Here is a 12,215-nt window from a genome sequence, read left to right as displayed (position 1 = left end):
ACATGTGTTTGTAATATTGATCCACAATGAAAATACTAAAAAAATCATAGGAATGGATATTTAACCTTGAGTAGTCTTCAGCAGTAAGTTCCAAAGACTGTGTGAAGAGCACTGGTCCACTCCAGTACCTTCATCTTATTTGGGTTTAATCTGAATTCAACAATGCAGTCTACCTAAAACTACAGCTCCATCAGCACACAAAACTGAAAATGCCCAAAAGACCAGGGCCATGGCTGGGACCTCTCTTCAATATAAATGGTCCCTGGGTAGTTTGAGAAATATGCTGAGAAGAAATTTTGAGCCTTAGAGTCACACATCTGAGTTCAAATGACATCCATGCCACCTTCTTGTTGGGTTCCCACCAGATTCCTATCCTTTCTGAACCCCTTAATGGACTCACCACAGCATACATGAGTGTGAATAGTGCCACTGTTCTATTGCTATGAAGAGACACCATGAAAAATGCAACTCTCATAAAAAAGAAAGCATTTATTTGGAGACTTGCTTACAGTGTCAGAGGGTCATGACTCATAGCACCAGAGCAGTAGTTGAGAGTTACATCCTGATCTATAGGTGTGTGTGTGGTGGGTGGGGAGGGAGACAAAACACACCTGGGCTTTGCATGGGCTTTTGAAAGCTCAAAGCTCACACCCAGTGACCCTCTTCCTCCAACAAGGTCATATCTGTAGCGTGTAGTTTCTACTACCCGGCTTTAAGCTCCAGGCAGACAGCACTACCAACCACTGCCCTGGTTCCTTTGGATCTGTGAATGAAAGACACATACACACATAGCTCATTTTTAACCTGCCTTATGGATCAGCAGCTGGGCTCTTCTAAGCCTCCTGTGGCTAGGGCGCCTTTTCCTTTACTCCTTTCTCAACACTCTAAATATTCCCTTGGCTTAGTTGTCCAGTTACCTTCTCCTTGCTCAACACCTTACATCTGCTCTCAGCTTAGTTGAGTTTCTAATCTCCCACCTGGGGAAGTGGCCAATGGCCACTCCACCCAAGATCTCACATGGTGGGTGATTCTCCCTCCAAAGCAAGGCAAATCTCTTTTCTCCTCCTGCATCTCCTAGCCTGCCTGTGGGAACCTGAAGTCCCGCCTCTTCCACCTAGCCATTGGCTGCTGGCATCTTTATTGATCAATCAAGACCCAATTGGGGAACAAGACCTTCAGCATTCACGTGCAGATTCCTGGTCAAAGCATCAGAAGCACCCCCTGCACACATCTATTAATCCTTTCAAATAGTTATTCCCTGGTGCCTAAGCATTCAAATATATGAGCCTATAAAGATCATTCTTATTCAAACCTCCACAAATGGCCTGGATATCACCTCTTGAGTGCTGTGAGTAATAACTAATGCTTATATTACTAAGAGGAAGTCACTAAACTCCTAATGTTCTCAATGTATTGTTGTGTAAGTGTATATGCACAATACATACTCTTATTCCATACCTGAGCTTTATGGACCAAGGATGGACATGAGTCACATAAGTGAAAAGAGTTAGACCTGAAGCATGAAGATTCAGAGGACACAAAACTCTAAATAATAACTTTTGAAAGTTTAATATCTATTTAACCAGAGTAATGATTTAAATCGAGAAGTTGCCAGATGGTATCCACAGTTAATAATGACCATCTGTGATCCCTATCATCAATTATCTCCCACTGTTTGCCTCAGGTGCCAAAATGTCTCCCTACAGATTCAAGGTCATGTATGGCATATATGGCAAGCAAGAAACATCTTGCTTGACCTTATATAAGACTTACACAATAGTAGAAAACACATGAAGGCTATTTAAAGTTAAAATTTTGTGTCATCCATCCTGAAAACCATGTTGACATATTAGAAGACTCTGCCTTACACTCAAACTTGCCTCAGGAACCTGGAAGAATCTCTTTGTAAAGCATTGTTTTGAACTGTTTAGCAAACTTCTGAAGGCTTCTGAGCCTGCTATCCTCACCTCAGTTCTTGATAAGACTTCAGGGTTCCTCACAGTAGAGGCCAGCTTGCTGTTTTGTCTCCCCCTTGCCCTAAGACTCTTCCCTTCTTAGTATCACAGCTGTAGTTAGTGAGTAATCCCACCTTTCCCTTTGGTCATTCAGGACCAGGTCGTGTGGATAACAGAGCCCAACTCTCTGACATCTAAGTCTCGTTGGGCCAATTCTTCTCTCTGTGATGACACTGCAGAAGCATTCCAGCAGTGATTAGGGCAAAGCATTGGGTGAAGGGTGGTAGCAAGAGTGGAGCATACCAACCCTAATGCAATCCCAGGACATCCCAGTTTGTGTCCCCTATGACTCATCCCACCTTGACCCTTTTCTTTTCATATATTTGCCCAAGTGTTCACTTCCTACTCCCTAGGAAGCTCTAATAAGCATCTTACTTAGAAGCCTTTTGATTCCTTCTAACAGTAGGATTTCCTTTCCAATATCATTGTAACATCTCTGGCACTCATGGCTTTGTACAGTTCTTGGTTCCTTCCCTGGTGCTTCTCCTGCCTCTCAAACAGAATAGAAAAACCTCTGTGTCCTCTGTCTTTATTTCTTCTCCCAGAATCCTCCAAAGCTGAGGCTGGGGGAAACTTCATTATTCCCATTCATTATGGAACCACCTTGTCCCATGTCAACTGTCTTTAACCCTTACAGTACATTAGAACCCCCTGGTAATATTAAAGCACACTAATTTTCAGGCCACTAATTCAGAGGTCCAGTTTCAGTTGATTTGGAGTGGAACCCACCTCTTGGTATTTGTTTCAAAGCTTCCCAGGCACACTTACTATGCAGCTGAGAGCAGAATGGGATGGCTTTGTCCTCTGGTATGCTCTGTGCCTCATGCTCTCACAATTTGTCTTCCCGATATACTTCCTCTGTTTTCACATTTCAAATTATATCTTATGCATTAAGTTGCAACCCTCAGCTCTTTTCTGATCTAATATACAAGGAATCCTTTTTAAGACAAACACATTTGGTCATTACCTGATTTGGGGCAGAAAATTAAGCTGTAAAGAAGGAAGCTAAGTAATTCCTATTAAAATAAGAGGCTCATCAATCAATGGTCTGTTCTGTACACTCCTGCATGCTGGCAGGTCAGCACCACTGATGATATTCCACTTTCTCCCCTCCCCCAAATAAATCAGACAGCAATCTTGCAAGCAACAAAGACCAAAACTGACTTTAAGAATTGGGGTCACCGATAAATAATGATGAGAAAATAGGAAAGGAGGGAAAAAGCAAAACTAAACTAAGGCTGATGACTTAATGGGGCTATGATGACAAATGATTTAATGGCAAACACTGTGCTTGAAGGTGAATCAACAGGCTTTGATAGTGTCTACAAGTGTCATTTTCCTTAAGTGCCTAAATGGAGTAAAATTTGAAAGGTATTATATTTTGAAGACTTTTGGGTCTTCAACCTCGAGGGATATTATTCTCAGATTCATGGTATAGATTTGCTGCAGTTTTAATTACTCATGAGAAGAAAACCATGATGTGAAAAGGAAAAAAGATCCCAACGACATACAGAACTCTGGAGCAGCGTTATGCTTTTAACAGTGTGATTTTGTCCAGGAGTTAAAACAAAGAAGGAAAGGATCCCATTAGGAAGTTCACATAGCACACTCATCTCTACGTTACAGGAGACGCGAGGTGAGTCCCAGGCTTGGACAGCAGATCTGTTGGTTGCTCAGAACTAGCTGTGTCCTTACTTTATTATAAACTGAGAAGCTTCTTGACCGAGAGCTGTGTTCTCAACTTCTCAACCACCAGAAGATGTTCTGTGCACACACTGAGAGGTTCGCACACTTTAATTCTTCTCACTAAACTATAAACACAGTTCAAGGATCATCAATACTAAAAACAAAAATCTTCCAGTGTGAAAGCAAGTGACCCCCAAACGGATATGCAGTCAAAAGGGAATTAGGTGGACCAACGATTATTATGAAAAGAGAAGAGGGAAACATCAAAGCTACCAGAATTCAGAGTCTCTGGGAATAAAAAAGAAAAGTGATTGTGGTCATTAAATAAATCAAATAAGAACAATGACAAAAATCAAACAACAAGGAATCTGTTCGTGCAAATTAAAATTATAATACTGGAAACTAAAATTTCATACTTTTCTTTAAACTGAAAATGGATATTAAAAATTAGGGGTGAAATAGTAGAGTCAAAGGAAATCTCCTACAAGTAGAGATATGAAATAAGAAATTAAAATTAAACAAGAAGATAAGAAATGACCCCAAATTCCAATGGGAAGCTAGGAAGGAAAAACAAAGGATAGGGGATGAGGGGATGAAGGAGATTATACAGGAAGTTTTCGGAGCTACTGGGCCTGAGAAGTTCATTATAGTGAAGTGGTGGGTGGGGGTGGGAGTTACGGGGAGGGGGGAGAAAGTCTTACATATGACCACGTCTTTCAAGTTCACAGTGTGCAGAACAGGAATTAAAGTAGGTCCATCTTCCTCGGAGGCAATACTAGGGGCTAGAAAACAGTGGGGGAAATGCCACTAAATTAAAAATCCTCAGGTATTTAGGCCTTACCTATTCTTTCCTAGAAAAGGATCAAAGACCATTTATGCCAGTAAAACGGGATATGAATCAACGCACGAGAATCCTTCAGTGGGAGAAAGAAGGGCTGCTTCATGTGAGAACAGTGGTGGGAAGCCAAAAAGCTGTCCCACAGCCTGCCAGCTCCTGACATCGATAGCTGTTTGTTTGTTTGTTTGTTTGATTGATTGATTACCGAACTTGGTTTTCCTTTGCTAGCTTATTTTATCTTGGTCATTTGGTGAGTATATATTGATACATCATTGTGGGTTCCATTTGCATCTTTCTGATGGCTAAGGTACTAGGTACCTTTTTTTATTGCTCATTTACATATTATTTTGTCTGTTCAGACCATTCTCCCACATTATAAACACGATCTTCTTTACAACTGAAACTATGGGAATTCAAAATTAACATCCTTGCCTGTGAGCTTCTTGTACACACCAGAAAAAGTTTCAACCTTGTGTTCCCACGTTGTTCTGCTGTGCTTTGTCTAAGTGTACTTTTATGAGCCGGCTGCCATCCAGTTTCACACGGATCCTCTTACCCACAATTTCACTTGGGAAGAGTAAGTCCTCAAGGATGGCGTCGTGCACTGCTGTCAGAGTACCGCTTCTGGGGCGCTTCTGCTTATTTTTTGTACGGCTTTTCCGGGTTGGCTTGGGCAGAATCCTCCTCTGAGCAATGAAGACCACGTGCTTGCCACTGAACTTTTTCTCCAATTCACGAAATAGCCGGACTTGGATTTTCTGGGAAGATTTAAGCTGAGGAACTGGTACAAAAATTATGATAGCTTTCCGACCACCACCAACTTCAATTTCCTTGGCTGCGGTGACGTTGAGTTCCTGCAGCTGCGCCTTGAGATCGGAGTTCATCTCCAGCTCGAGCAGCGCCGGAGAGATGCCAGACTTGAACTCGTCCGGCTTCTCGCCATTGGGCTTCACGATCTTGGCGCTGGAGCTGAACATGGCTTCGCCCTGACGGATCGCGGGCTTAGAAAGAGGGACGGCTCTCGCGAGCTCCTTTTTCTTTTTGACGCATAGGAATGCTTAAAGTGTATTTTGAATATGAGCCTTAGGCTTTTGTATTATTATCACAAAATTCTTGACCAAAACAACTTAGAAGACTTAGTTTGGTTCCTGGTTGCAGGGTGTCAGCTTCTCATGGCAGGTTGGGGGCACATTAAATGGCAGAACATGGCCATTTATTATGATGTATAGAAGGAGTTAAAGGATGTTCTAATAAATAATAAGAAACAAGGGGGAAGATTTAATAAAAATAAATTTTAAACATTTTTTAAAAAGCAGTAAAATAAAAAAAGATTCTTAAAAAAAAAAAAACAAAAACCTTTATTTCTCTAAGACCTAGAACTTGGAAGGAGCCAATTGACATATGTATATATTTATTTAATTGCAGGAGACCTACCATCAGTTGGTGGCAAGCGTGGTGTTTCTCAGTGGGATGAAATGCCTGCGTCACACCGGTTTCTCTGGAGAGACTGTTATTCATCACAGCAATAATGTTCCCTTTGCAAAGCTCCCACTGGAAGGGAAAAGGCACACTGGCAATTTATATACAAAAACCAACCCACATTTGGCATTGAAAATTAGCTGGGAAACTTGTATGTAGTCTGTTAATTATTCACAGACATGTTCTGACTTCTGATGGAAGGGCCGCGGTTTCATTATGTTATCATCGCAGTGAAATCAGAAAGCAGCAAAGCAATGTTGAAGGACTGGTTTGTAAGCTTCTCTCGCTGGCAAACTGGAACATACGCAGGTTTCCTTGGCTCAGCGGCTGTGTAAAAACAGCCATCACCACACAGACCTGTGTTTAGGATTAGTAAGATGGCCTTTGTCCTTAGCAGTCACCTCTGACTCACTGCTCCTTTGAGGTAAGTATGAAGTCAGCCTCTTTCCTAGAAATACTGAACATTCTCTGTCAGAATACCCCGGGCCTAGGATCTGCAGACATTGCTGTTGTTAAAGCAGGGCATGTACAGAAACTCTACAGAAACCATCTTTTAACATTAAAGGAAATGGTGTGATTGAAAAGGGTAAATGTACAGAGTGTTCGGCAGATGAATCTTGATTTTAAAAATAATAACATTTCCAGTTTACCCTACAGCCATTATAGCCGCTCACTTTCCATTTCTCCCCCAAATAATCTAGTCCTGCGTCTGCAGAGGGTTGGGTAATGTGCTATTCAAAAGTACACCCATGTACATCATCAGGCCTAATTATAACAGGAAATGTGACGGACACACAAGTCAAGTACATAATGTCTATTCCCAGATGGAAATGCTGAGTCCCTAGAACACTTACCAATTTGCCTTAAATCTCACAGTTAATACAGAAATGGGGCTGAAATCCAGTAAAGGAAGTGAGCCAACACTTTACACTATGTACCTGACGTGCTTGCTGAAAAAGAAGTAAGACTTCGTCTTCGCCTTCAGCCGTGATAAGTTCAATCTGAATTCATTTAAGCAATAAATCCTCAACGTCAGTAGTTCTGTTCAGTCCTGGCCAGGTAAGTATGATACTGTGAAATCCACGAGTCTGTTACTTTGTTAGCTGCCCATTTTGCGTACTATCAGTGCTCTGCTCAGTAACCACTGACCTGAACAACAGTGTATAGCAAGCAAACAAGAGCTACTAGAGTCACGAGGTTTAGTTTGGTCATTCTCTTACAGTCCACTATGGAGACAAGCAAGTAAACAGATATCACGTCCCAAGCATTCTAGCTGCGGTGGAAAGAGACAGACATGGTGGCTTGTGTCTGTCATCCCAGCACTTGGGGAGATAAGATTACCACAAATTTGAGGCCAGCCTGGGCTACAAAGTGAGACCCTGTCTCAACAAAACAAAACGAGCCATCAAAAGGTTACTGTGAGTGTCCACAGGGGAGTGCCAGTGAGTTCACTAAGAAAGAGTCTTCTGGGGCTAGAGGGATGGCTCTGCAGTTAAAAATACTTATGGCTCTTGTGGAGGACCCAGGTGTTGGTTTCCAGCGCCTACATGGCAGCTCTCAGCTATCTTTAACTCCAGTCCAAGAAACCAGATACTCTCTTCTGACCTCTTTAAGCACAGGGCACTCATGTGGTGCGCATAGGCAAAGCATTCAGACTTATCAAGTGAAAACAAAGCAAAACAAAACAAAGATTAAGAAAGGCTTTCTATGGGAGGGAATGTCTAGGATTCGTTGTTAAGGATGAGGAGGCATTCCGCAAGAACTGAAGGGCTGAAAGCACGTTTGGTATATCATAATCCTAGCTCCCAGGGGTCTGAGGCAGGAGAATCCAAGTACCAAGCCAGCTTGGCTAGGCTAATAGGAAGATCCTGTCTCAAAACAAGGCTAGACAAAGCAAAAACTAGAAAAGCAGAAGGAAATTCCAGGCATGCCCAGAGACAGAAACAGAGACAGAGACAGAGACAGAGACAGAGACAGAGACAGAGACAGAGACAGAGACAGACAACAGGAATAAATAAACCGTATAGCAAGGGGGTAGGGTGCATATTAAAGGGGAATGGTCCTTAATTATAAAAGTCACTAATGCTCACATAACTGTGAGCCTCAGATGCCGTGTGCCAAGCGCTTCCAATGCATTTAATTCCCATCGTCACCCAGGTGGGCAAAACAAGAAAGTGAGGCACACTGCTACTAAGCAGCTCAGTATTCCAAGGTCAGTGCTTTCAACTCTGACATATACTGCCTTCAGAGTGTGTGCCTGAGTGTGTGTGTGTGTGTGTGTGTGTGTGTGTGTGTGAGCAAGAAGGGAGGAAGAGGGATAGGACACCCACGTGCATGTGCGCGCGCACACACACACACACACACACACACACCAGCATTGGAAAGCATGTGTAAACAGGCTTAATCTGTTGAGGGATTTTACCAAAGAGGGCTGAGAAAGTCGCATAAGAGAGTGGACCTCAATATTATTAAGGGAGCCTGAAAATTAAAGCCAGGTACCTATTTCCAAGTGAGGTTAGAAGTTGTGCTATTCAGGAGCGTGGCTGTCCTTCCTCCAGGAGGCGCTACAACGTTTTCCAGGTTGTGTGAGTAGCATATGAATCTATAGAGCTGGGTAATCCCTTTGAATATATATGATCTGTAAAACTCAGTTACTAATAATCCGATGCTGTAAGTGTTTCACATGGCTCACAGGGCCCTTAATAGCTATCACTGGCCTCTTAAGAAGTTCAAAGTTAAATTTGGTGCCTAGTTCTAGAAAGACAAAACGTTGTAACAGTAACGATCAATCTCGCGCCTCCACCCCCCCCGCCCCCCCCCCCGCCATTTCATGTGAAGTGTGCAATGCTTATTTTCTTCCCTCTGTTTTCTTTAAAATGCCTATTATAATATATTTACATATTTCTTCATGGATTCAGAGAGATACAAACATATCTTTGAAAATGATGCAGTCAAATTCTTTTGTAATGAGGTACATTATAATTAAACACATACACAAACCAGATGTTTCTTGGAGACTCAGAGATGAGGTGAAAATGAGTTTACTTCCAACCCTTGAACCTCAGACTCTTCTGTGACTTTAAACTCCCATGGATCATGTCGTTTCAACCCCACTTGCTCATTATTTTAGCCTGGTACTCCAAAATCTAGCTTCCGACCACCACCACCCAGATCCCAGGTACTGTTACAAGCAATGGCAGCACTGTTTGAACCACAGCTAAATTCCTGTTCTGTCTGGATTGACGCACTGGCTGGAGGCAGGCAGGCAAACAAAATACGAAGATATGGAAACAAAATCAGAGCATGAAAAGACATTTTCAGAGGGGGACAAAAAAGGGCACATAAAGAAAATGGCACAAGGCAAATGAGGCCCCTGTTGTTGCAACTTGCTCTACCCAGTGGGTGGAATCCTCTCTGAAAGATGACCCTGGCCAGGACCTGTGGATGTGGGAGAGAAATTCCCTGAAGAGAGAAACACCCAGGTCCATGCTCTAGTGCCTGGCTGACCTGAATATGTTTATAGAAAGAAAGGTAGGTGTACGTGGCTGGGGGTTACTTGCACCCTGGAGAGAGCCCTGGAGATAGGTACTGAACTCTATGGAGAGAGAGATAGCATAGGGATTACTAACCAGAAGGAGGTGGAAATTCATCTGAACAGAGCATCGTATTCCTGATTTTGAATAGCCACGGTTACATTGGAGTGAAGCTTGTTCAGAAGCAGAAGACACACTAGAACGACTCTTATTGTGGCTTCTTCAGCTATGAGATGCTAGACATACAACTGGCATTGAATAGAGTTGGGCTCAGTTTAGAGATGCTGGCAGAGAGACAAGCCTCAATGTTAACCACCCAGCCTACTTCCTGGCTGACTTCTGCAAGACATTCACTTGAACCAAGACAGCAATTTGAGCAATTTTATTTAGTAGGAAATAATTCATTTTGGGAGAACATGTGGGTATCTTTGGTGCAGACCCTCCTGTCTCACTGTGCCTCCTTAAAAGATGTGTGCTGTCTGCTTATGATCCTCCCCTCTCTGCAAATCCCCGAACACATTTCGGGGATTTCACCTTCTGCCCTTCATGGCTAGCACAGAAAACATTCCACACTAAATCTCATTTACATGCATTGACTTGTGGCTAACTAGATGATATGCTGTTATGGCTTGTACTCATTTAGTTGACATTTATTTTTATTTTATACTTTAATTCTCTGTTGTTGAAAACATTTTTTCCAAGTCAGGCCCCACACATTGTGGGAAATTCACATGCTCTGTGCGGCTGTGGAGCTGGCTGCAAATAGCTTGTGACCAGACCTATCTGTGTGGCCCAGTCTGGTTGGCAGTCTGTGAATAAAACTGTCTCCATGTCACTGCACATGAGATGAACTGCAGTGTCAGCAGGTTTCCATGACACCCACCAAGGGTTGTGAAAGACACATATCTCCCACACTCCATTTGTTACAAGAGCAAACAGCACTGTCTGTGCCCACCTCCTCTCACTGGATCCTCTCACTCACGGATCTTCTGCAGCTCCAGTGATCCCAACAACCCAAACCTCAGAGCTGTAGGCACTGATCCATAGTGCCCATGAGCAGAAATTCTGGGCCTTGCCATGGCTAACTAGAGCAACATCATTGGTTTGCTCTGAAACACACAGGAAAGGTGAGGCACAGGCTAGAACAAGAGAACAGGTGAGATTCAAGATTCTAGGTGGAATCTTGCGGGTAGGAATGGAAGAGAGAGAGCTACCATAGAATCACTGATCTACACAGTGAGTCACCAATGTAGGAAAACGCCAGGAAGGCAAGCCCATGCCAAGAACGTTCCAGAAAAAGCAGTCTCATTCACCTCTGAGGCAGCACAGCTCCTCAGGATCCCTCCCTTCCTATTTAACACAGTTTTCACCCAGCCTTCCCACAGCTGTCCTCTGCAGGTCCAGCACTTTTGAGACAAGACCCCCTCCTCCATGGAGACCTTCAAAACTGAGGAGCAGAGATGAGATTGAACCCAACAGCGTTAGCGTCTGACCTCTTGTTCTCCAATGGCCATGAGCACATCTGTTTCCATAGGCCTGAGCCGCAGTTTGCTTGTTTGTAAAGCAGCGTGACCATTCATTTCTATTTAAATTGTTGTGGAATTTTCTAAGGCCAGAACATAAGCTCTCCATAAACGCTTAGCTATTAGCATTACAAAGCACTGTCAAAACAGGGTCACAGAACTGTAGTATGTTCTTAACATTTTTGTTTAACAAATGATAAGCTTTAATTTAAAAAAAATGCAATGGTATGTAGCTGTGGTTCTCATGGGTAATTGCAGCTCAGGTTTTTTTTTTCTTTTAATTAACTGAAAGAATTCTAGAGGTAGAACCAGTACAGTCACGAGGCACGCCTGGGTTTGGAATTGAAGAGAAGCATCTGCGCCTAGGACTGTATTTATAACCATGGTTGAAAGCAATGTTCAAAGTCTAAGTTTATGGTTCCTTATGAATATTTGTCTTCAAACCAAATATTTCCCCTGGCCTCTTCCAGGCATATGACAATCATTTCTAGAACTGAATGGTTGGTGGGCTTCTATATGTCAACACATGCACAGTGGCGAGGGTCTCACATAAGAAGACAGTCCAGAGGGACATATAATGTAAGACTAAGACTCCTTTGACCTCAACACAAAGCAGATGGGTCAAGAGCAGAAGCAGTAGACAGATTTCCTTCCCTTACCTCACAACTAGGTTTTAACTCACACATAGCTGGTATGTGTGTGAGAGACAAGCCAAAGAAGTCCACTTCCTGGCCACAAGCAGGGCCCTAAGTTCCAGCCTCAAGTGGGACACGAGGGAACTTCTCCTGGAAATATCACTGCCATGTATTCAGGGTTTGATATCTGCTATAGGGTCTGAAGAACTTTAAAGCAGGCATCTCGCCTGCTATCAGAGATGTGAATAGTGCATACCAAGAGTAGAGCATGCTAGCTAACTTTCAAATACCCTTTCATCTTTGGAAGTCTATGGTTCTGAGGTAATGCTGAATATTTCCAACCCCTCTCATGGCCAGGCAGTGGTGGTGCACACTTTTAATCCTAGCACTCAGGAGGCAGAGGCCTGGTTAGTTCATAATGTTGTTCCACCTATAGGGTTGCAGATCCCTTTAGCTCCTTGGGTACTTTCTCTAGCTTCTCCATTGGGAGCCCTGTGATCCATCCA

General features: G+C 43.0%; 1 pseudogene; it reads right to left on the bottom strand.

Annotated features, from left to right (window-relative positions):
* Positions 1-4,941: 4,941 nt before the first annotated feature.
* Positions 4,942-5,519, bottom strand: LOC110291721 (annotated as a pseudogene).
* Positions 5,520-12,215: the final 6,696 nt, after the last annotated feature.

Source organism: Mus caroli, chromosome 3, assembly GCF_900094665.2.
Source record: "Mus caroli chromosome 3, CAROLI_EIJ_v1.1, whole genome shotgun sequence".
Classification (NCBI taxonomy): domain Eukaryota; kingdom Metazoa; phylum Chordata; class Mammalia; order Rodentia; family Muridae; genus Mus; species Mus caroli.
The sequence above is the reverse complement of the archived record's forward strand: the minus strand, read 5'-3'. Positions and strand labels throughout refer to the sequence as shown.